Source organism: Lynx rufus, unplaced genomic scaffold (genome assembly GCF_022079265.1).
Source record: "Lynx rufus isolate CCGP_SWC_20201006 ecotype Redwood Valley unplaced genomic scaffold, mLynRuf1.p SCAF_25, whole genome shotgun sequence".
NCBI classification, from domain to species: domain Eukaryota; kingdom Metazoa; phylum Chordata; class Mammalia; order Carnivora; family Felidae; genus Lynx; species Lynx rufus.
Genome location: NW_025814840.1, coordinates 18770521 through 18792351, shown reverse-complemented (window position 1 = coordinate 18792351; position 21831 = coordinate 18770521).

The following is a 21831-nucleotide window of genomic DNA, read 5'->3' as shown; positions in this document are numbered from 1 at the left end:
AAAGTGTGCATAGGGGAGGGGCAAGGTATCTTAAATGTCCAAAAATAATAGATTAAATAAAGTTTTATGTAGTCATATAGGAGAGTACTATGTAGTACTTAAAAATATTTTTATCGTGGGGCACCTGGGTGGCTCCATTGGTTAAAGGTCAGACTCTTGATTTGGGCTCAGGTCATGGTCTCACAGTTTGTGGGATCAAGTCCTGCATCGGGCTCTGTGCTGTCAGCCTGCTTGGGATTCTCTCTTTCCTTCTCTCTAGTCCCCATTCATGTTCTCTCTCTCTCTCTCTATCTCTCTCTCTCCCAAAATAAATAAATATTAAACATTTTTTTAATGTTTATTTATTTTTGAGAGAGAGACAGAGCGTGAGCAGGGGAGGGGCAGAGAGAGAGGGAAAGAGAGAATCCCAAGCAGGCTCTAGGCTCCAGACTCCAAGCTGTCAGCACAGAGCCCAAGGCGGGGCTCGAACCCACGAGACACGAGATCATGACTTGAGCCGAAGTCGGACGCTTAACCGACTGAACCACCCAGGTGCCCCTAAATAAACGTTTTAAAATAAATAAATTAATGAAATATTTTATAGAAAAATACTAGCATGGGAAAATGTTCACCCTAACATATTAATGTGAAAAAAGTAAATATATTATGAAACAGTATATACAGCATATCCCCAAAGTGTGTGTGTGGGTTCATGTATGTAAAAAGCTAAAGGACATACATCATAATGTTAACCTCAGTTATCTCTGATCACAGAGTAACTGACAACTATAAACTTCTCCTTTGTGCCTCTCTATAAAAAATCCAGATTCTTTGGAATTAATACGTATTGCTTTCAGAATCGGGAAAACAAGTTTTATTTAAGAAACACTTTTCTGTTATATATACCCGGTTAGAAATGAAATACAACGTATTTAAACTAAAGTCTGCTGCTACATTAGGCAGAGGCGCAAGTTTCGTTTCCTTTTTCTTTGAATGAAACAAGTCTGCTAATAATACAAGTCTGTTATGGAACAAAGCCTGCTAATAATAACATCTGGGGTAGGCGTGGGTAGGAAGTTAGAGAGAGAAAAAGAGAAAAGAGCTACTAAGAATCGGAAGAGATGCAAACAGTGCAAAGGGGGGGGAGGTTGAAATGCCAGTTTAAGCTACAAGGATACACACACACACACACACACACACACGGGGGGGAGGGGGAGACAGGAGACAGAGAGAGAAACAGAAAGAACAAAGAGAGAGAGCACTTTGGCCAGCAGGTCTGAGGAAGGCCTTCCTCCTACGTGTTCATGCCTCCCTCCAGCAGAATCGCCTTGCGACATTGTGGGACTAGCCTAGCTCTGCCCAGACACACGCCACACTTAACCGCTACCAGCAGAGTCTCTCCGTTAGGTTAAAGAGGCACTTCCTAAAGCGAGAATTCGCCTTGTCCCTTTTAAAAGTGGGAAGCCACTTGGACCAGTGAGCTGACAAGCCCTCTACACTTTCATGTGAATTAGCCGCATCAATATATTTCGGTGTGCCGGAGAAGAGACATGGAGTTCTAAGAAAAAAACAAAAAGCAAAACGGTATCAGGATTCCTGGGCCTGAGAGAATCTACAGGAAGCTTACACTTCCCCCAGAACGAGCTAACTTCTGAGACAGCTGACTTGGAGGCATGCGGATTCGCTGACTTACGAGACAAGGACCAAAGTGGAAAGATGCAGAAACATGGAGGGGGGGGGGTGGAGGGACTCGGACAGAGGGCTGTGGTAGTGAAAATATTTCCGCAAAATCTTTGAGACTCCTCCCTTCACAAGACGGAGGGTTGACTGCCTGCCTCTTGGGTGGGGGCAGGATGCAGTTACTTGCTTCCGAGGAACAGGATCAGGCAAAAACGGCAGGGGATTTCAGGGAGCAGGTTGCAAAAGGCACAGTGACGTCCTTCCTCCCCTCCCCTCTTGCTCTCTCTCTCCCTCTTCCTCTGTGCCCTGCCCCACTCACTCTCTGTCTCTGGTCACTTGCTCTGACGACAGCCAGCTATCATGCCATAAGGACACTCGAGCAGTCCTCAGAGAGGCCCACATAGCAAGCCAACCGCATGTCAGTGAGACTTTTTGGAAGCAGTCTCCCACCCCGGTCAAGCCTTCGGATGACTGTAGCCCTGGTGGACAAACGGACACACCACAGGCCACGCCTAGGTTCCCAAGCCTTGGAACCTATGTGGTCGCTTATTTGTTGTTTCAAACAGCTACCGTCCGGGATGTATTTTTTGCACAGCTAGATAACGAATACAAGAGAAAGAAGGGAGAAAACACGAAGACTGGGTAGGCACTGGACTGTATGTTTTTAGCTTGATTTCAGGTTCACTTCCTCCCCCCACCCCCCAACATCTTTTGCCCGTGTTTGAGGAAAAGGCCGAAGGGGAAAAGAAAGACCGCGAACTGGGGCACCTGGGTGGCTCAGTCAGTTAAGCATCTGACTTCTTCGGCTCAGGTCATGATCTCATGGGTCGTGGGTTCGAGCCTGGTATTGGGCTCTCAGCTGTCAGCATAGAGCCTGCTTTAGATCCTCTGTCTCCCTCACTTGTGGTCCCTCTCTTTCTTTCTATCAAAAATAAATAAACATTTTTTTTAATTTTTTTAATTTTTCAACGTTTATTTATTTTTGGGACAGAGAGAGACAGAGCATGAACGGGGGAGGGGCAGAGAGAGAGGGAGACACAGAATCGGAAACAGGCTCCAGGCTCTGAGCCGTCAGCCCAGAGCCCGACGCGGGGCTCGAACCCACGGACCACGAGATCGTGACCCGGCCGAAGTCGGACGCTTAACCGACTGCGCCACCCAGGCGCCCCAACATTTTTTTTTTAAATACAGTGTGGGGCGCCTGGGTGGCTCAGTCATTTGGGCGTCCGACTTCAGCTCAGATCATGATCTCTCAGTCTGAGAGTTCAAGCCCCGCGTCGGGCTCTGTGCTAACGGCTCGGAGCCCGGAGCCTGCTTCGGATTCTGTGTCTCCCTCTCTCTCTGCCCCTCCCCTGCTCATGGTCTGTCTCTCTCTGTCTCAAAAATAAAAAACAGTGAGCTGTCACGGGGAGGCACGGGGAGGCATGAGGAATGCACTCCTTGCTTCAAAAAGGTCTCCATAGCAGTAGAAAGGCAAGCATGCTTTATTTTCTAGGTCAGAAGTCAAATGGGTGTCTCTTTGGAGACAGAGACACTCCCAGGACACTGGGGAGAGAAAACTCGCAGAAGAACCCAGCATCCAGCCTGCTGGTGACCACTCTTCCTACCACAGCACGTTGAGGCACCCACAACCCCACCCATTCATCTCCTGGATCTCAGACACTCTCCCGACCCAGCCCTGCTCAGGCCTACAGACCCCATCGTGTGTATTTCAGTTCAAGATGCTACCGAGGAGTAACGAGGAAGATGAACATGAACGCCAGCAGGGAATCCAGCCAGCACATGACTGCCCACCCCAGCACAGTACATCAAGACTGGTCCTTCTGCCTGTCAGTCCCAGATCGAGTGTCTGTAAGTCCTGGAAGTAATCATCTGCAACAGACATGCAAGGACTTGTGCTATTACCCCTTATGCTACAACAAAGCTTCCCTAAAGACCAGCTCCCTTGTTCTAACAGCCCTGTCGCTTTCACAAACGACTACAGTCTGCATCCCTCTGCTCTTTTCCTTCAAGCTTCAGAAACTAAACTAGGACCCGGCTTCAATAGCTAGTGCGTTTAGGTAATCAAAATGATCTGGTAAGCCCATTGATTTCTGACAGTTCAGATTTTACGAACAGAAAGTCCAGAGACATTGTGCTCTAGGAGTTCAGGGTAAGAGCCTGGAAATTGGTGAGTACGTGGGGCTCCCTAACCTCCATTTGTGAAGAGGGCAGAAACCAAACCCCGGGGGTCTGGGGACAACGCTGTCCTCCTGTCCAGGCGGTGGGGCTTCCTTCCTTCTCCATGGTGGAAATCAGTCCTGCCTGATCAACCACTCAGACAAGTCTAGAAGCAAGATCCAGGAAATGGGAGCGGAAACTAAATCTACACCAAAGAGCATTGTTAAAGTTTTAGTATATCCATTCCAAAGACAGGAAAAAATGGAGTGATTACCTATGCTGTGCCCGGCATTGCTGGGTGTTGGGGCTGCCGAAAAAGCACCTGGGGTTTCTGCCCTTAAGGAACTGGCTGTCAGCTCATGATAAACCATACAGGAATACAAAAAGCACTGAAAAGAGTGACTGCAACCACCCGCTTTGTAGAGCAGATACGTTTGAAGGATGAGTAGGAGTTTGCCAGGAGTCAAAAAAGGGCTTTGAAGGATGAGTAGGAGTTTGCCAGGAGTCAAAAAAGGGCTTTGAAGGATGAGTAGGAGTTTGCCAGGAGTCAAAAAAGGGCTTTGAAGGATGAGTAGGAGTTTGCCCGGAATCAAAAGGGGAACAAAACCATGAAGAGGCCAACAGGTGTAGCATGTTTAGGGGATTTTGGAGCAGAGTGACCAGAATATAATGAGATATGATGAGGTTGGAAAGGAAAGGGTCAGAGTTTGAAAGCTTTTATGTACCATACTAAGTTTATGTTTTACCCTTTTTGACAGCCTGGCATTTAGTCTGCTCATAAAATAAAGATCTTAACTAAAGCCTTGGTTCTAAGCTTTATCAGATCTCTTAAGGATGAAAAGTGGCTTTCTTATTTCTTTCCCTTCCTTTCTCTTATTTTTAACCTTTAGTGAATACTTTACCCACCATGATTTCTTGTTCTCTCTTACCCTGACATGCAGCTGCCTAACAATAGAATAATTCATTTCTTTATTTCTCAATATTGACCTTTGGAAGGTTTTTAGGTTTTTTAAAAATCTGAATACTTTCGGCTATTGTTATTCAGGGAAAGCCGGAGGGCACTCCAAGCACAGCGGAGAGGTCAGCTTCCGGAAGACAAAGGGGGCTTGTTAGATCTGATCATGGGCTCCCCACCAAGAGCACTGGGAGCAAGAGAAAAAATGCAGAGGCAAAAGCTGAACTGAATTCTATGTGCACAGGAGGAGTGAGTTCTAGGGCACGGTATCCATGAACTATCTCCCACAATAAATAATGCAATGCTTCAGAATCTCCTTCCCCCTCTTCTTACTTGTTCCAGGTGGCTTCAGATACGAGCAATATCCTAAAGCCTCCAAATGTCATCTCCCCGACCCTAGCTCCCTTGACGCATACATGCACCTGCCTGCTCGACAGCCCCACGCACACTTTACAAACCTTCCTCCCTCAGGTGGCAGATTGTATTTTCTGAAGAGAGAACCACAGTATCTCCCAGCCCACACGCTCTTCTACCATGTGATGTTGACCCCTCCCCTTGAAACTAGACTGGTCTTTGTGACTCCCTCAAGCAATAGAGAACAGGAGAAATGGGCTCTGAGACTCCCCAGGCTAGGGCATAAAAAACGTCATGCACTTTCACCTTGATTTTGGAAGGCTCACCCTTGGATCTCAGCCACCAGGCTGTGAGGAGACCACCAGCCACACGGAGAAGTGAGGTGCGGGAGTTCTGGCTGACGGTCCCAGCCGAGAGCCCAGCCCGGCCACACGGGATTGACGAACCCCAGAGCGTTCCAGCCAGCATCTGGGTGCCCCAACTCACGCCACCTGCACCTACTAAGTCCCCACTGAGCTCTGTCCAAACTGCAGATTTGTGAGAACTAATGATGACCGATGTTTGAAGCCACTAAGCTTGGGACGGTTTGTCACTCGGCAATAGACACAGTTACTGGGCCTACTCCTCCCGCCATCTTCCCTCTCTCAGATAGTAGAGCCCCTATCTACCCCACTGCTCAGGTCAGAAAAACCCAGATTCATTTCTCTCTCACATCCCACATCTCATCTATCAGGAAATCCAGTCGATTCTGCCTTCAAAAGATATCCAGAAGCCATCCACTTCCATCGTCTTCCATCCAAGCCTCGATCATCTCTCAGGGTTGTTGCAACGGCTCCCCAACCCCTCTCCCTGCCTCCAGGCCTTGCCCCGCTGTGGCCTGGTCTCCCCATAGCCATTAGCGGTCTCAGAGCCTCTTGGGGCTAATTCACTCGGAAGAGAGCCAGTCTCTTCTCAGTGGCCTACAAGAGCCCATACGCTGCCCTCCACCCTTTGCTGAATCACGAATGCATGGTCCTCACCGCCCCAGTCTCCTGCTGCTGTCCCCCAATGTCCAGCACAGTCCCACCGCAAGGTCTTTGCCTTTGCTCGTATCTCCTTACGGAAGGCTCCTGCCACATATCCAAAGGCTTGCTCCTTTCCTCTCCCTTCAGATCTCTGCTCAGAATGTCTCCTTATCAAAACCAGCCATGATCACTCTCCCCCAAAATGGGGACCGCCACCTCCCCGGCCCCTCCCCAGCACTCTGGACTCTGGGCCACCACCTGTGCCTCCGTGGCATCCATCACTCCTGACATAGCACATATTAATTTGCTCACGTTCCGTCTCCTCCCACGAGCAAGTCTGCTTCACGAGGCCAGGAACTTTGCTTCGTTTACTGCCGCATTCCCAGGAACCACGGCAGAACCTGGCATTAATGGGCATGCTGTGAAAATTTACTACTCAGGTTTACTAATTTACTAATATTTACTAATCGGAATGCTATGAATATTTACTAATCATGCTATGAATATTTACTGATGGAGGAATGAATGAATGAATGAGTGAATGAATGATTTTGAAACTAGCCCCAACGGACACTATTGACACAGAGGTGAGTGAATTAGAAGAGCCTACCTTTGGGTCTGCTAATTTGCTCCCCTGGCTTAGATTTAAAAAAAAAAAAAAAACAGCACAACAGAATCTGACTTCTTTAAAAGAAAATCCACCAACAAGCTGACAGGGAAAATACCAACGGGTTGTCTTCACTGCTGGACATACTCAGCTATTGAGTAAAACATTTAGAAAGTACCCTGCATCATCCACCTCTGGGCTTCCTGACATTCTTTGAAGACATTAGAGCTAAATAATAATAATAATAATAATAATAATAAGCACCCAAGTCAACTATTTCACTGAACTGAACATTTATAAATATAACCTTGATAGAAGATGCCTTCAAGGTAAAACGGTGCATACCAAAGTCGCCTGGACTTTCTGCTGCTCTAGAAACCATTTCCTATATTAGGTGCAGACTATGTGTGACTTTATCTGTATTAAGAAAGAGAAGTCACAAATTACAATGAGACCTTACCTTATTGCAGTCATTATCATTTTGACACCTGGAAAAATTTTTTATTTTATTTTTTAACGTTTATTTATTTTTGAGACAGAGAGAGACAGAGCATGAACAGGGGAGGGGCAGAGGGAGAGGGAGACACAGAATCGGAAACAGGCTGCAGGCTCTGAGCTGTCAGCCCAGAGCCCGACGCGGGGCTCGAACTCACGGAGCGCGAGATCGTGACCTGAGCCGAAGTCGGACGCTCAACCGACCGAGCCACCCAGGCGCCCCTAGAAAAATTTTTATTTTTTTTTTTTTTTTTTTTTTTTTTTTTTTAAATTTTTTTTTTTTTTTTCAACGTTTATTTATTTTTGGGACAGAGAGAGACAGAGCATGAACGGGGAAGGGGCAGAGAGAGAGGGAGACACAGAATCGGAAACAGGCTCCAGGCTCTGAGCCATCAGCCCAGAGCCTGACGCGGGGCTCGAACCCACGGACCGCGAGATCGTGACCTGGCTGAAGTCGGACGCTTAACCGACTGCGCCACCCAGGCGCCCCGAAAAATTTTTAAATCACATTAGCGATTCGTACACCTTACACAAAAATTGGAAAACATAAATAAAAAGAGAAAAGAAAAACAGTTCAAAACCCCGCTCCCCCTGGAAATCACAATTATTACCATGTTGATGCACCTGCTTTTTCCATATACATATCTGTACACACATATTTACATTTTTCTTATTAAAATGGAACCGTATCGAAACAACTGCTTGTTTCCTTAACATGCAGGCAGGTTTCCCAGATGAGTGGGGCCTTCACAAGTTCTCCAAGGGGGGTTTCACTTTTCCCATATGGGGACAAAAGGGTTTCACTTTTCCCAAAAGGGGACAAATGGCTATTACGACAAAAAGCCGCTATTACTTGGCGGCTTCTCCCTTCAGGCACTAAAATGTTACAAAAGAAGCAGCATCTCCCTGCCACCCCTGGCTTACTGGAGACATTCCAGAAACTGCTGACGCCCCAGGAACGGCTGAAGATCCTGCCGCGTGTGTTCAAAAGCCAGGTGATTTACATGCTGATGTACGTTTCCTTGCGGAAAATGCCATTCATTCATCCACTCACTCATTCATTCCTTCTCTCCCTCAACGAATGCCCATCAGGCAGCCATTCTGTGCCAAGTGCTGGGGAGAGAGAAAAAGGTTAGAGAGATGCCTGATACCCACCAAGGAACTGGTCTCGTGATAGCAGAGAGGCAAAGAGATTAGAAATCACAGCCCGGCCCAGCGATCATTGTGGAATGTGTCAAGGGCCACGAGGAAGGAATGGCTGGACCGCCGGCGTTGACTGGGACGTCCACAGAAAACTTCACGAAAGAAGCGACACCCTGAGTCTTAAAGAAAGAACAGGGTACCAGAGCACAATGATGATGGAGGAGGTTTGGAGAAGACAGACAGTGACAGGAGAGGAAAGAACTTTGAGGAAGGGAAAACTACCCCGTGCAGAAACCCACAGCATGTCTGGAAATTACCAGTCATTCGGAAGCACCAGAGTAAGGAGTGTGAAGTGTGTCCAGCCACAGACGGGACACAGAGTGGGGCAGTGAGCCTGACGGAGGGACACCTGCTTTAGAATCACAAGAAACTCGGTGGGATCTTGGACCCTCTACATCTCATCTCTGAGACATTTCTTTTCTCCAAAATGTGAAGGATAAAACTCACTCCTTGCAGGGTTCTTCTAAGGATTAGAAAGAGTACGTGAAGTGCCTACCACCCAGGAGACACTCAATATGCTAATGTTGTGGTCACTGTTACTAAAAGTCAGCTGGAGTCAGATTGCCACACTGTAACCAATGTTTGATCCAGCAGGCAATAGGGGTCACGGAAAGATTTTAAACAGGGAGTTACATAATATTATTTGTGTTTTACAAAGATCTCTGTGGACCATGACCTTAGAACCTCTTGAAATTCGATCTAGGATAGTAGTCTGTGTCATTGTATGTGTGCTTTACTGGAGGAGGGTCCCCTAGTCCTCTTTAGAGCTCAGGGGGTCTGAGGCACAAAAAAGGGTCAAGGACCACTGTTGAAGGGAAGAACGTGGTGAGGGGAGCAGGCGGGGGCGGGGGTTGGAGGAATGAGGAGATGGCATATCATGAAAATACTCGAGGTGACCCATGGAGAGGACCACATGGTAAGTTAGGACTGAGGCCTCCTGTCAACAGCCAGATGAGAGCGCCGTCTTGGAAGTGGGTCCCCTCCACCCCCGGTCCCAGCCAGCTTCTTGAGTGCATCCTCCTAAAAAACCCCAAACCAGAAGCACCCAGTTAAATTGCTCCAGATTCTTGACCCACGGACACTGTGTGAAATAATAAACGTCCGTTGTTTGAAGACAGTACACTTTGGGGTAATTTGTTACAGACTAACCATTTTCTGATCCCTCTAATGCATTCCAGCTCCATTCCTGGGCATCACTGCCTTTGGTTCATTTGAGAATCAAGTTTTCATGATATTCTCCTTCCTGATATTCTCTTTTTAAAAAAAAAATATAGGGGCGCCTGGGTGGTGCAGTCGGTTAAGCGTCCGACTTCAGCCAGGTCACGATCTCGCGGTCCGTGAGTTCGAGCCCCGCGTCAGGCTCTGGGCTGATGGCTCAGAGCCTGGAGCCTGTTTCCGATTCTGTGTCTCCCTCTCTCTCTGCCCCTCCCCCGTTCATGCTCTGTCTCTCTCTGTCCCAAAATAAATAAAAAAACGTTGAAAAAAAAATTAAAAAAAAAATATATATAGGGGCGCCTGAGTGGCTCAGTTGGTTAGGCGTCTGGCTTCGGCTCAGGTCATGATCTCGCGGTCCGTGAGTTCGAGCCCCGCGTCGGGCTCTGGGCTGACGGCTCAGAGCCTGGAGCCTGTTTCCGATTCTGTGTCTCCCTCTCTCTGACCCTCCCCCATTCATGCTCTGTCTCTCTCTGTCTCAGAAATAAATAAACATTAAAAAAAATTTTTTTAAATAAATAAAATAAATATTATATATATATATAATTTATTGTCAGATTGGCTTGCATACAACACACGGTGCTCATTCCAACAAGTGCCCTTCTCAATGCCCATCTCCCATTTTCCCCTCTCTCCCCACCCACCCTCAGTTTGTTCTCTGTATTTAAGAGTCATCCTTGATATTCTACATGTGGACCCAGGAAAACAAACTGCAGGGCCTAGATCTCAGCCACTGCACTATACTACCTCTTGCTACATAATAACATCACATTTTCACAGTGCTCTACCGTGAACAAAATGTGCTTACATACGTGATCACCCTTCACCCTCACAGGAACCTTGGGGTAGGGGAACTCTTACTTTTGCATGTTTCCATTGGCGAGTGATAAAATGGAGGCTCAGAGACACTGAAGTGATTTGTCCACGGTCACACAAGTTGTAAGTGGTAGCTGGGGTCCTGACTCAGAATCCCAGACTCTCTCTGCATTAGCTCGCTGAGGCCGTCATAACAACGAAGCACAAATAAATGTCAAACGGGCAGACACTTACTCTCTCACAGCTCTAGAGGCAAAATCAAAGTGTCCACCCAATTGGTTCCTTCCGGAAGCTCTGAGGGAGATCTGTTCCTTGTCCCTGCCCGAGCTTCTGGTGAGGCTGACAATCTTGCGTGTTCCTTGGCTCAGAGCTGCGTCACTTCAGTCTCTGCCTCCCTTCTCACGTAGCCTTCTCCTCCCCTGTGTCCCTCTCCTCTTACAGAAGGACAGCAGCCATATTGGATTTAAGAGCCCACTCTACTGGCCTGATCGTAACTTACTTCTTAATTATATGCGCAAAGACCCTGTTTTCAAATAAGCTCACGTCCACAGGTATCAGGGGTTAGGACTTCAACATATCTTTTCTGGGGAGGTCACAAATTAGCCCACACCACTTTCACGAATTACATTCTTGCCTAATAGACAATCCACAGAGAACCATCAGACCGGGCCTAAACCAGAAGTAATCCTTGCTGCTGCGGTCTTGTGTTGCCAGAGCCAAGGTTCCTGGAGAGTACATCGAAGTACCCACAAGGGGGCACCACTTGACCAAGAAAGTAACAAAAATACCTGTGCTCTTATTAAATCCCTCGCTGAATTTGTTCCTCAGCTTTTTTTTTTTCCATAAGTTTATTTATTTTGAGAGTGTGTGCATGAGCGGGGAAAGGGCAGAGAGGTGGAGGCGGGGAGGGAATCCCAAGCAGGACCTGCCATCAACACGGAGCCCGCCACCAGACCATGACGTGAGCCGAAATCAAGAGTTGGACGCTCAACCGACTGAGCCACCCAGGCGCCCATCTTAATTCTGTTCCTTAGATCAGGATCTTCAAATAGGCCAGCCCAGGGGCGCCTGGGTGGCGCAGTCGGTTAAGCGTCCGACTTCAGCCAGGTCACGATCTCGCGGTCCGTGAGTTCGAGCCCCGCGTCAGGCTCTGGGCTGATGGCTCAGAGCCTGGAGCCTGTTTCCGATTCTGTGTCTCCCTCTCTCTCTGCCCCTCGCCCGTTCATGCTCTGTCTCTCTCTGTCCCCCCCCCCCAAAAAAAAAAAGAAAGTTGAAAAAAAAATTCAAATAGGCCAGCCCAGAAAGATTCAAAGATTTCCTGATTTCCCAACGATGATTTCCAAGTAGCTTCAAAACTCACTGTTCCCGTCGTGTAGCAGTGGACCTGCCCTGTGCTGGTAGATTTTTCAGGAAGAGAGAAGTAGCTCCTCAGGGTCCTTACCACGGGGCACCCTCTGGGGGTTCCAGAAAAGCTCAATTAGAGGGTCAAGAATCTCCCACTGAATCCAAGATTCAAGTGAAATCACTCGTGAAAAAATAAGTTGAAGAGTATGATGGCCACCCTTCCAGGGACGGACCAACCTTGCATCTCTGAGCTCATTTTCAATGCTAAGCAAATCTGTCCAAGAAAAGTCTGCATGAGGCCACCACTTCCTTGTGGACCCCATCACTCCACCCCTTCTTCCATTCAGACACACGCTCCAGCCACCTTGTTCCCACACCCCCATCGCACATTTGTTCCCACAGAGCCCCTCAAGCTGCGAAGCCACTTCTCCCGCAAACAAAATTTCCATTCCTTCAAGCTCAGTAGTGAGGGAAGACGCCTCTTGACTCAGACACAGTGTGAAGCCTTCTAGGCTCAGCAAACAAAGGAGGCTGGAAGGAAAACCCATAGAAAGAGCCTCAGTAAAAACGATCTCTGATTCCTACCCCTAAGTGATTCACCGGTTCCTTGGTACTCTGGCACTTAGCCCCCACACAGCCTTAACATGGACTGGTCTGAAATGGTTTAAAGGCTCCATATATTCTCCACAGTCAGCTCTGCTATTTACAGGTGGTAACAGCATTCATTTGTTCATTCATTCATTCATTCATTCAATTCCACAAATACTTTGAGGCACCTAAAATGTGCCTGGCACTAGGGCAGGTGCTAGAGGGGGGAAAAGAGTGAGAACAATGAAGGTCAAGTCTCTGCACTCAGAGAGTTTACATTCTAGTGTCAGAGGCAAACGCCTTGCCCGGTGAATCCGGAACTCTTGCTAAATTATGGGGGCAAGCAGAGGAAAAGAAAGAAAGAAACCAGATTGTGCTCTTAAGGAGATTCACCATCTCAACAGAGGATCGAGGGTAAGTCTTTGAGTCAAGATCCTCCTTAGGAAGGATCAGTCGGTAAAGTGTCCAACTCTTGATCTTGGCTCAGGTCACGATCTCACGGTCCGTGAGTTCGAGCCCCGCGTCGGGCTCTGTGCTCACAGCTCAGAGCCTGGAGCCTGCTTCAGATTCTGTGTCTCCCTCTCTCTCTCTGCCCTTCCCCCCACTCATGCTCTGTCTCTGTCTCTGTCTCTCTCTCTCAGGAAGGAATAAACATTTTTTTTTTTAAATTTTTTTAAAAAGAGGAGAAGCACACTTCACCCTGCTATTGGATGGAAATGGTATTGACTGCTGTTTGGGCTAAGAGAGCAGCAAACACAAAGGAGATTAAAAGAGGGAGAAGGACAGTCTGTCAAGATGTCTGCAGTCAGAGGAAACAGTGGTTAGTCTCTGCAATGGGAAATCCCTACCCAATCTCATACGACATATTTTCTCATGTGACAGCCAGTAATCCTCTATCAAAGCTTCCTACGTCAGCCCAGAAGGCATTGCAAAGGGACGTGGAAGAAGTTTGTGGGTGATATAAAGGTTCTATATCAAGGGGTACCTGGGTGGCTCAGTCGGTTAAGCAGCCGACTTCGGCTCAGGTCACGATCTCGCGGCCCGTGAGTTCGAGCCCCGCATCGGGCTCTGGGCTGATGGCTCGGAGCCTGGAGCCTGTTTCCGATTCTGTGTCTCCCTCTCTCTCTGCCCCTCCCCCGTTCATGCTCTGTCTCTCTCTGTCTCAAAAATAAATAAAAAACATTAAAAAAAATTTAAAAAAAATAAAAGTTCTATATCAAGATTGTGTTGTCTTTTGTCACACAACTACGTATAATTTGTCAAAACTTACAGAATTGTATAGTTAAAATTGTTGAATTTTATTGTATATAAATTATACCTCAATAAAGCTGATTAAAGTAAACAAATCAGCTCATAACATAAAATTCTGACTAAACGTATTTGGTAATCAGGAGGAAAATCCAAAAACAAAAACAAAAACCACTCATTTTGCAATCTTTTTTTGAAAAAAATTTTTAACATTTATTTCTTTTTGAGAGACAGAGTGAAACAGAGCATGGGTGGGGGAGGAGGGGGGGTGGGGGGGGGGGGACACAGAATCTGAAGCAGGCTCCAGGCTCTGAGCTGTCAGCATAGAGCCCAACGTGGGGCTTGAACTCACGGTCCACGAGATCATGACCTGAGCCGAAGTCGGATGCTTAACTGACTGGGCCACTCAGACGCCCCTACAATCCTTTCAACAAGAAACCAGACTGGAAATAGGCCAGTTGATTCAAAATGTGTAGAAAAGTTTAGATCTAAAGATTTAGAAAAGAAATGGAAAAATAAAACAAAGATAATTGTAGTTTTAACAGAAAATGGGAAGAAAACACATGTATTCTAGTATCCTCAGTCGGATAGTTAATCTGAGATCTAAAACATGATTAAAAGAGGGGTGCCTGCAAAATGAACAAATCAGGAGACTATAGATGCTGGCGAGGATGTGGAGAAATGGGAACCCTCTTGCACTGTTGGTGGGAATGCAAACTGGTGCAGCTGCTCTGGAAAACAGTGTGGAGGTTCCTCAAAAAATTAAAAATAGACCTACCCTATGACCCAGCAGTAGCACTGCTAGGAATTTACCCAAGGGATACAGGAGTACTGATGGGGCACTTGTACCCCAATGTTTATAGCAGCACTCTGAGCAATAGCCGAATTATGGAAAGAGCCTAAATGTCCATCAACTGATGAATGGATAAAGAAATTGTGGTTTATATACACAATGGAGTACTACGTGGCAATGAGAAAGAATGAAATATGGCCCTTTGTAGCAACGTGGATGGAACTGGAGAGTGTGATGCTAAGTGAAATAAGCCATACAGAGAAAGACCGATACCATATGGTTTCACTCTTATGTGGATCCTGAGAAACTTAAGAGAAACCCATGGAGGAGGGGAAGGAAAAAAAAAAAAAAAAAAAGAGGTTAGAGTGGGAGAGAGCCAAAGCATAAGAGACTCTTAAAAACTGAGAACAAACTGAGGGTTGATGGGGGGTGGGAGGGAGGGGAGGGTGGGTGATGGGTATTGAGGAGGGCACCTTTTGGGATGAGCACTGGGTGTTGTATGGAAACCAATTTGACAATAAAAAGTATTAGAACTAAAAAAAAAAAAAAAAAAAAAGAGCGGTGCCTGGGTGGCTCAAGTCGGTTGAGCGTCCGACTTTGGCTCAGGTCATGATCTCACGGTTCATGGGTTCGAGCCCTGCGTCGGGCTCTGTGCTGACAGCTCCGAGCCTGGAGCCTGCTTCCTATTCTGTGTCTCCCTCTCTCTCTGCCCCTCCCCTGCTCATGCGCTCTCTCTCTCTCTCTCTCTCTGTTAAAAACAAATAAACATTTAAAAAAGTTTTAAAACATGATTAAAAGAAAAGAAGAACCAGAAAACCCTCTTTACTGAATGCAGAACAAAAATCGAAAGGACTCAGGAAAAAAAATCTCTGAGTACCAATGTTGTTAAATGCAGAAATAAGCAGAAAAGCATTCCCATTAGAACTAAGAAGATTTGCTGGTAACTTTCCAATTAAAAGGTGAAGGTGAGGGACTATTACATCACCGAACTAAGCACTGTGCCCCCAGCTCTAGCCTCTACCCTTCATACTGTCACACGGAACATTTGCAGTATATTCTTGTTGGGTAAACACAAGTCTGTTTGCCTTTGGAAACAGGTTCAGAGACTTGAGCGGAGTACTGGAGAAGTGGATGTGACCTTCAGGGTTCATGTTCTAGCTTAGAGCTAGCTTGAGCTTATGCTTAATTTATAGAGGTGCTCAGGGAATTTTTTTCTCCAGGAAACACTTTCCCACTCCTGTCTCCGTCTTTATTTAGCATCATAGTGCGGTAAAAAAAAAAAAAAAAAAAAAAAACCTGGCCTGGAGCCATCCTCGACTATACAAGGAGGGTGAGGAAAACCACCTTGTCAGGAGACAGTCAGGGAAGTTACATAAAGCATCCAGTACAGAGCAAGACCCAAGGGCACTATTTTCCATAGGTTCCCTTCCATTGAACAGTTTGATGCCTTGTGAAGTCACGCTTGTTTGGGATGTTTTTATACTGCATTTTCTTCCCTGTTACACACTGTCGATGAAAAGGAGAGGTGTCTACTTTAGTGTGGGTTTAGAAAAAAATCCAAACAAACACACTAGCCCTGAGAATTGGGGCAAACTATATAATGCACCCGGACCTTTGTTTCCTCATCTACAAAATAGGATAACATCTCATGAGTCTGTAGGAAGAAACAGGTTTTGCCATAATACATCTCAAGCAGGCTCCGTGCTGTCAGCACAGAATCCAACGTGGGGCTTGAACTCACGAAACTGTGAGACGGTGACCGGAGCTGAAATCAAGAGTTGGGTGCTTAACCAGCTGAGATACCCAGGTGCCCCGCCAAATGCTATTTTAGGCACGAGGACAGACCTGAGAATAAGAGAGATACAACCCCTTCTCTTATAGACCGTGCCATCTAGAGGTAGAGTAGACAACATACTAATAAATGATATATGTGTTAGGTGGTGGTAAATGCTATGAGGGGGCACCCGAAGTAAGGAGTGTATGAAATGCTGCGCGCGGGGGGGGAGGGGGGGGCGGGCAGGGGAAGAGGGATCACTGTTTTATATCTGAAAGGGAAGGCCTCACTGATGAAGTGCCATATAAGCAGAAAACATAAAGGCCACGAGGGCACAAGCCATGTAGAGATCTGGGACAAGAGCATTCCAGGCAAAGGAAAGGGCACATGCAAAGGCCCTGAGGCCAAAATCTTCTTGATGGGTTCAAAACACAAGAAGGCCTATGTGATCAGAGAGAAGAGAGTAAGTGTGAGAGTGGAAGGAGAGAAGTTGGGAGACCATAGACGATCTTTCGAGCCAGGGTAGGTAAGATGAAGGGTTTTGAGCAGAGTGGCAGGATGGAACTTACATTTCCCTTCCCTCCTTCTCCACCCACCCACCTGCCCCCAACCCTGGCTGCCTTTAAAGCGGTATTGTTCTTCTTGCTTTTGTTTTTGTTTACTTACATTCACTAGGATCGCTCTGGCAGCTGTGTAGAGAACCGACCGCCAGGAGACAAGGACAGAAGCAGGAAGGCCAGTTAGGAGCATAATGCAGAGAGAGGTGACGCAGGCTTGGACCAAGAGGGAACGACACAGGGGTAAAGTGGCCGGGTTCTGGATGTCTTGAAGGCAGAAAACTTGCTAATGGACCAAACGTAGGCATTAGTGACAGAGAGGAGTCGAGGAGGAAATCACGATTTTGTCCGGCACAAACTGCCACTTAACTGAGATAGGAAAGATTGCACAAGTTCGGTTGGGGAATTTGGATGTTTGGTTTTTATTCTTTTAGCGTGAAGAAGCCTAACAAACGTTCAAGCGAAGGTAGCAAATGAACAACCATATGTAGGAGCCCAGGCAAGAGAGAACTTCAGGAAGCATCAGCTTTAGATGGTATTTAAGGCCTTTGCAGCTGGATGAGATACACTAATGAGTAAGTGAATTGGACACGGGAGGAGAAGGTAGCACTCCCTGAGCTCGGGAGACGGTGCTCGGAGGCCATGGAGGCTGAGAGGTTGCTAGGGTCCCCAGGGCCCAGTAAGGGAAGGAGGGAGCTGTGCAGAGGCACAGCACCAGAGATTTGAAAGGGTTCCTTTCCCGCCCTCACCTACTGATGGGTGCAGGCACCTGGGGGAAGTACCCAGGGCCAGGTAGAATCACCTCTAGGGGCGCCTGGGTGGCTCAGTTGGGTAAGTGTCTGACTCTTGATTTCAGCTCAGGTCATGATCTAACGGTCTGTGAGGTGGGGCTCTGGGCTGACAGTACAGGGCCTGCTTGAGATTCTCTCTCCCTCTCTCTCTGCCCCTCCTGCACTCGCTCTTTCTTTCTTTCTTTCTCTCTGTCTCTCTCAAAATAAATAAAGATTAAAAAAAAAGGATCCCCTCTAATTTTTACATCAATCCCCAGCACACACACAAAGCCCAGAAGAATTCCTAATCCTTATAGATTATACATACAATTAAACAAAGTAAGCTTCTCAATGCCTGGCATCTAATCAAAAGTTACCTGACACGTAAAGCAGGAAGACACCACCTACAACAATCAAGGGAAACTGTGTCAGAAATTCCTCAGATGATAACATTAGTAGAAAATGACATTAAGAGCATTATTGTAACACATTCTATACGCTCAAGAAGCTAAAGGAGAAAATGAGAATAAGTACTGAACATGATAGGCATATATGCAAATGGAAGTTCTAAAAATGAAATTACAATGTCTGAAAGGGAAAACACACTGGGTAGGATTAACAGAGTAAATATCGCAGGAAAGGTTAGCGGACTTAAAGACATGGCAATGGAAGTGATCTCAAATGACACAGAGGAAGAGAAAAGGTTGGCAAAAAATGAACAGAGCATCAGTTACCTGTGGGACAAATTCACATGGCCCGGTATAGGTACGATGGAGTCACCCAAAGAGAAGAGAGGGAGGGGCAGAAGAGACATTTGAAGAAATAATGGCTGAAAAAAACAAACCAACGAGCCCCGCGTCGGGCTCTGTGCTGACAGCTCAGAGCCTGGAGCCTGCTTCCGATTCTGTGTCTCCCTCTCCCTCTGCGCCTCCCCTGCTCACGGTCTGTCTCTTTCTGTCTCTCAATAAGAAATAAATGTTAAAAATTAAAAAAAAAAAGATAGCATCTTTCAAAAAGGCAGAGATTTAAAAAAAAAAAAAAACCCAATGCATACAAAGGAATAAAGAATGGCCATAGACTTACCAGAAACAATATAAGCCAGAAAACACTGTGTTAGAAGGAAAAAAAAAAAAACTTCTGAGAAATCTAAACTTAAGAAAAACATCACTCAAAATAGAAGTGAAATAAAGATATTTTTAGATATATGAAAGCAGAAAGAATTCATCCCCAGCAGACCTGCCCTTCAGGATCTGCAAAGAGAATTACTTCCAGCAGAAAGGAAATGATACCACATGGAATCTGAATCCACACAAGGGATGGAAGAGTGCTACACATAGTAACTAGGTGGATACATTGAAATATTTATTTAAATCGATTGAGGACAGAATTTTCTGGAAACTATGGTATATATGTGTATGCGTGTTTTATAGATCTCATGCACACACATGCAATGCACACACACACACACGCACACACAGGAACATTATTCATTCTTGAAAAGGAAGGAAATTCTGACACATGTACAACATGGATGAACCCTAAGGACATTATGTTAAGTGAAAGAAACCAGTCACAAAAGGACAGATACTGTTTGACTCCATTCATACGCAGTACCAGGTTCTTATACTCTGCATAAAATGGCATGGCACTTGAAGGTGGACTGTGACAAGTGAAAAACCTGTACCATGAACCCTAAAACAGCCACTAAGATAACCTTCCAAGAAGGTATTCCTAATCAGCAACAAAGAAGATAAAATGGAATCGTAGAAAATGTCTCCACTGAAAAGGCCCACAGTAGTGACATCCCAGTGGCACAAGCATAGGTAGACAGCTATACCAAAAATCATCACTTGTGTACTTCAAATGTACTTCAACAAAGTTGTTTCAAACCGAAGCAGACTGAGCTGCCTCGACAGGTACAAAGCCCTGTGGTGGTCATCACATCTTGCCAAATACACCCTCTTCTCCTTTCCTTCTGGGACATACGATGTGGTACTCCCCACCCTCTTCGAAATCAGGTGTGGGCACGTCACTTGCTCTGGCCCATGAAATATAAATGGAAACGATTCTATCCATTCCCGATGGAATCTTCATGAGCAGATGCACAATCGGTGCTGGTTCCTTCTCCTGCCTGGGTAATGGTGGGAACATGTGTTTATATGAGACTTGGGTCAGCCTGGGTCTATGAGTGCTCACACGGAGCTGAGTCTCTGCCACCATGAGTGGGGCAGGTGGTCTGAGAGATGAACGCCATTGTGTCAGTCATAGGCATGTTGGGAGATCTTTGTTACTGCAGACAATTTAGCCCATCCTGACTGCATATTCCCGAACAACAGGCGTGTCCAATGAGAGATGTGGTAGTCTTGTTCGGCCCTGGAGAGCAAACTGGTCTAGGGGACTCTGAGGTCTCTTTCAACCTGAAGAGTTATAGGTCACAGATGTCACCAGCCTGGGTGTTTAACTGAGGCCACCTTTTCAAGCCTCTACCTACCTGGGCAGAACCTGGGTCCTTCTTTTTGTTGTCGTTTTTTAATTTTATTTGAGAGAGCATGCAAGCAGGGGAGGCAGGGGAGAGGGGCAGAGGGAAAGAGAGAGAGAATCTTAAGCAGGCTCCACGCTCACCACGGAGCCTGACAAGAGGCTCGATCTCACGACCATGAGACCGTGACTTGAGCCAAAATCAAGAGTCAGATGCTTAACCGACTAAGCCACCCAGGTGCCCTTCTTAAAGTAACACCAAGGTATTTCTAAGTCTGCAAGGACCCAGACATAAGTTGGCTCGTGTTCTTCAACTCCAGCCATCAAGTCAAGTCACCAAACCACATAGGCTGTAACCAATGCTCTCCACCAAGCCTAGCTCCACCAAGGATGCCATTTCCTTTCATTCCCAATGCCATTACTTTCTGGGCCATCAAGGCTATGCCAGATTCTCATTCCTAAGCCTTTTTAGGGCTCCACGCCATGGGACCGGACCACTGGTCTCGGTCCAACCCTTGCCTAGGAGTCTAAAAGGCCCCTTCAGTCATTGTCCATCTGTGCTCACTGTTCCCTACAGAGACCACTGTCCCTACCCCTGTGGTCCTCTGCTGGTTCTGGAGAACATGAATCCTTGTGAGGCCGGCAGCCCCCTGAGATTCCTAATTGCTCATCTCATGTGAAGCATTGCCAGGGAGCAAGAAGGAAAGTAAAGGAGGCGTTGGAGGAGCAGATCTTCTGGAAGAAATCCTTCTCCCTTCATTTCCTGTGGACATATCCCCAGTGTGCTGAGGCTTTTGGGAACTTACTTTTACTCCATCACAAACCCCCCCCCCCGAAAAGAAAGGAGAAAACAACTGGAGAAAACACTAATTCTGCAATAAGTTCTCCTTCCACAATCAACAGCACCTCAAAATCAAAGGTGGTCTCGAAGAGATTTTAGGAGAAATTTGGTTTCTCTCAAAGATCCGCAGTTACTGAGATGCAAAGAAGCTTCCACACTGCTATTCCAAAAATGTGGCTCCTTCAAGCCTCAGCTCCCGCGTATTTCCTTTTCTAATTGTGATATGTGCCTTTGTATTTGCAAACTAGATTTCTTTGGGTAGTTTTTCCAAAACAAAGAGTTTTCCCCAAAGGTCTAAGTCTTCATGGTCCACAGAATAGATAACTTCTCTCAGCTTTGAAACAGCAGCTTAATTTTTTTATGTCTACCACTCCGTCCAGGTTTCAGAGATCTCGAGGTCCAGTTTTAATCAATAACCCAAGCAATCACTGTAACTCGGTGATTTCTTTCTTATCCACAAAAGCCTCTGGCAAGAAGAAATCTTAGATGTAAAGAATGGGATCCCCGTCTTTCGTGGGAAATAGTTTCCATCAGATTAGCCTGCTATACCCAGGAGTGTACATCCGAATTAACATGCAGAAAACCAAATTAAGAAAGCAACAAAGTATCTCAGCCACCGAACAAGAAATATATGCAAAATAATTCTAGATTATAGTCCTCACAATATTTCAGCATGGGGCGTCTCTGTGATTTAGAAGCGAGGATATCTATTTGCTATTAAGATCAGAGAGAAGAGTAAAATGTAGAGCCAAATGGCCACTGGGGAAGAGGGGAAAGTTCTCAAAGTCTGATGCCAATTTATGAGGAGGATGGAGCCAAACGGACTCGAAAAAAACGTATTTACTAGCCTTTTCCCCACAGTGCACGTTACTTGCGAGCTTAGCCAAGGCATATTTTAGTATCCTACTATACCTTTTGAATAAGGCTAGGTCTTAGGACACAGGATGTGACTCTGGTCATGCTCAGACGAAGC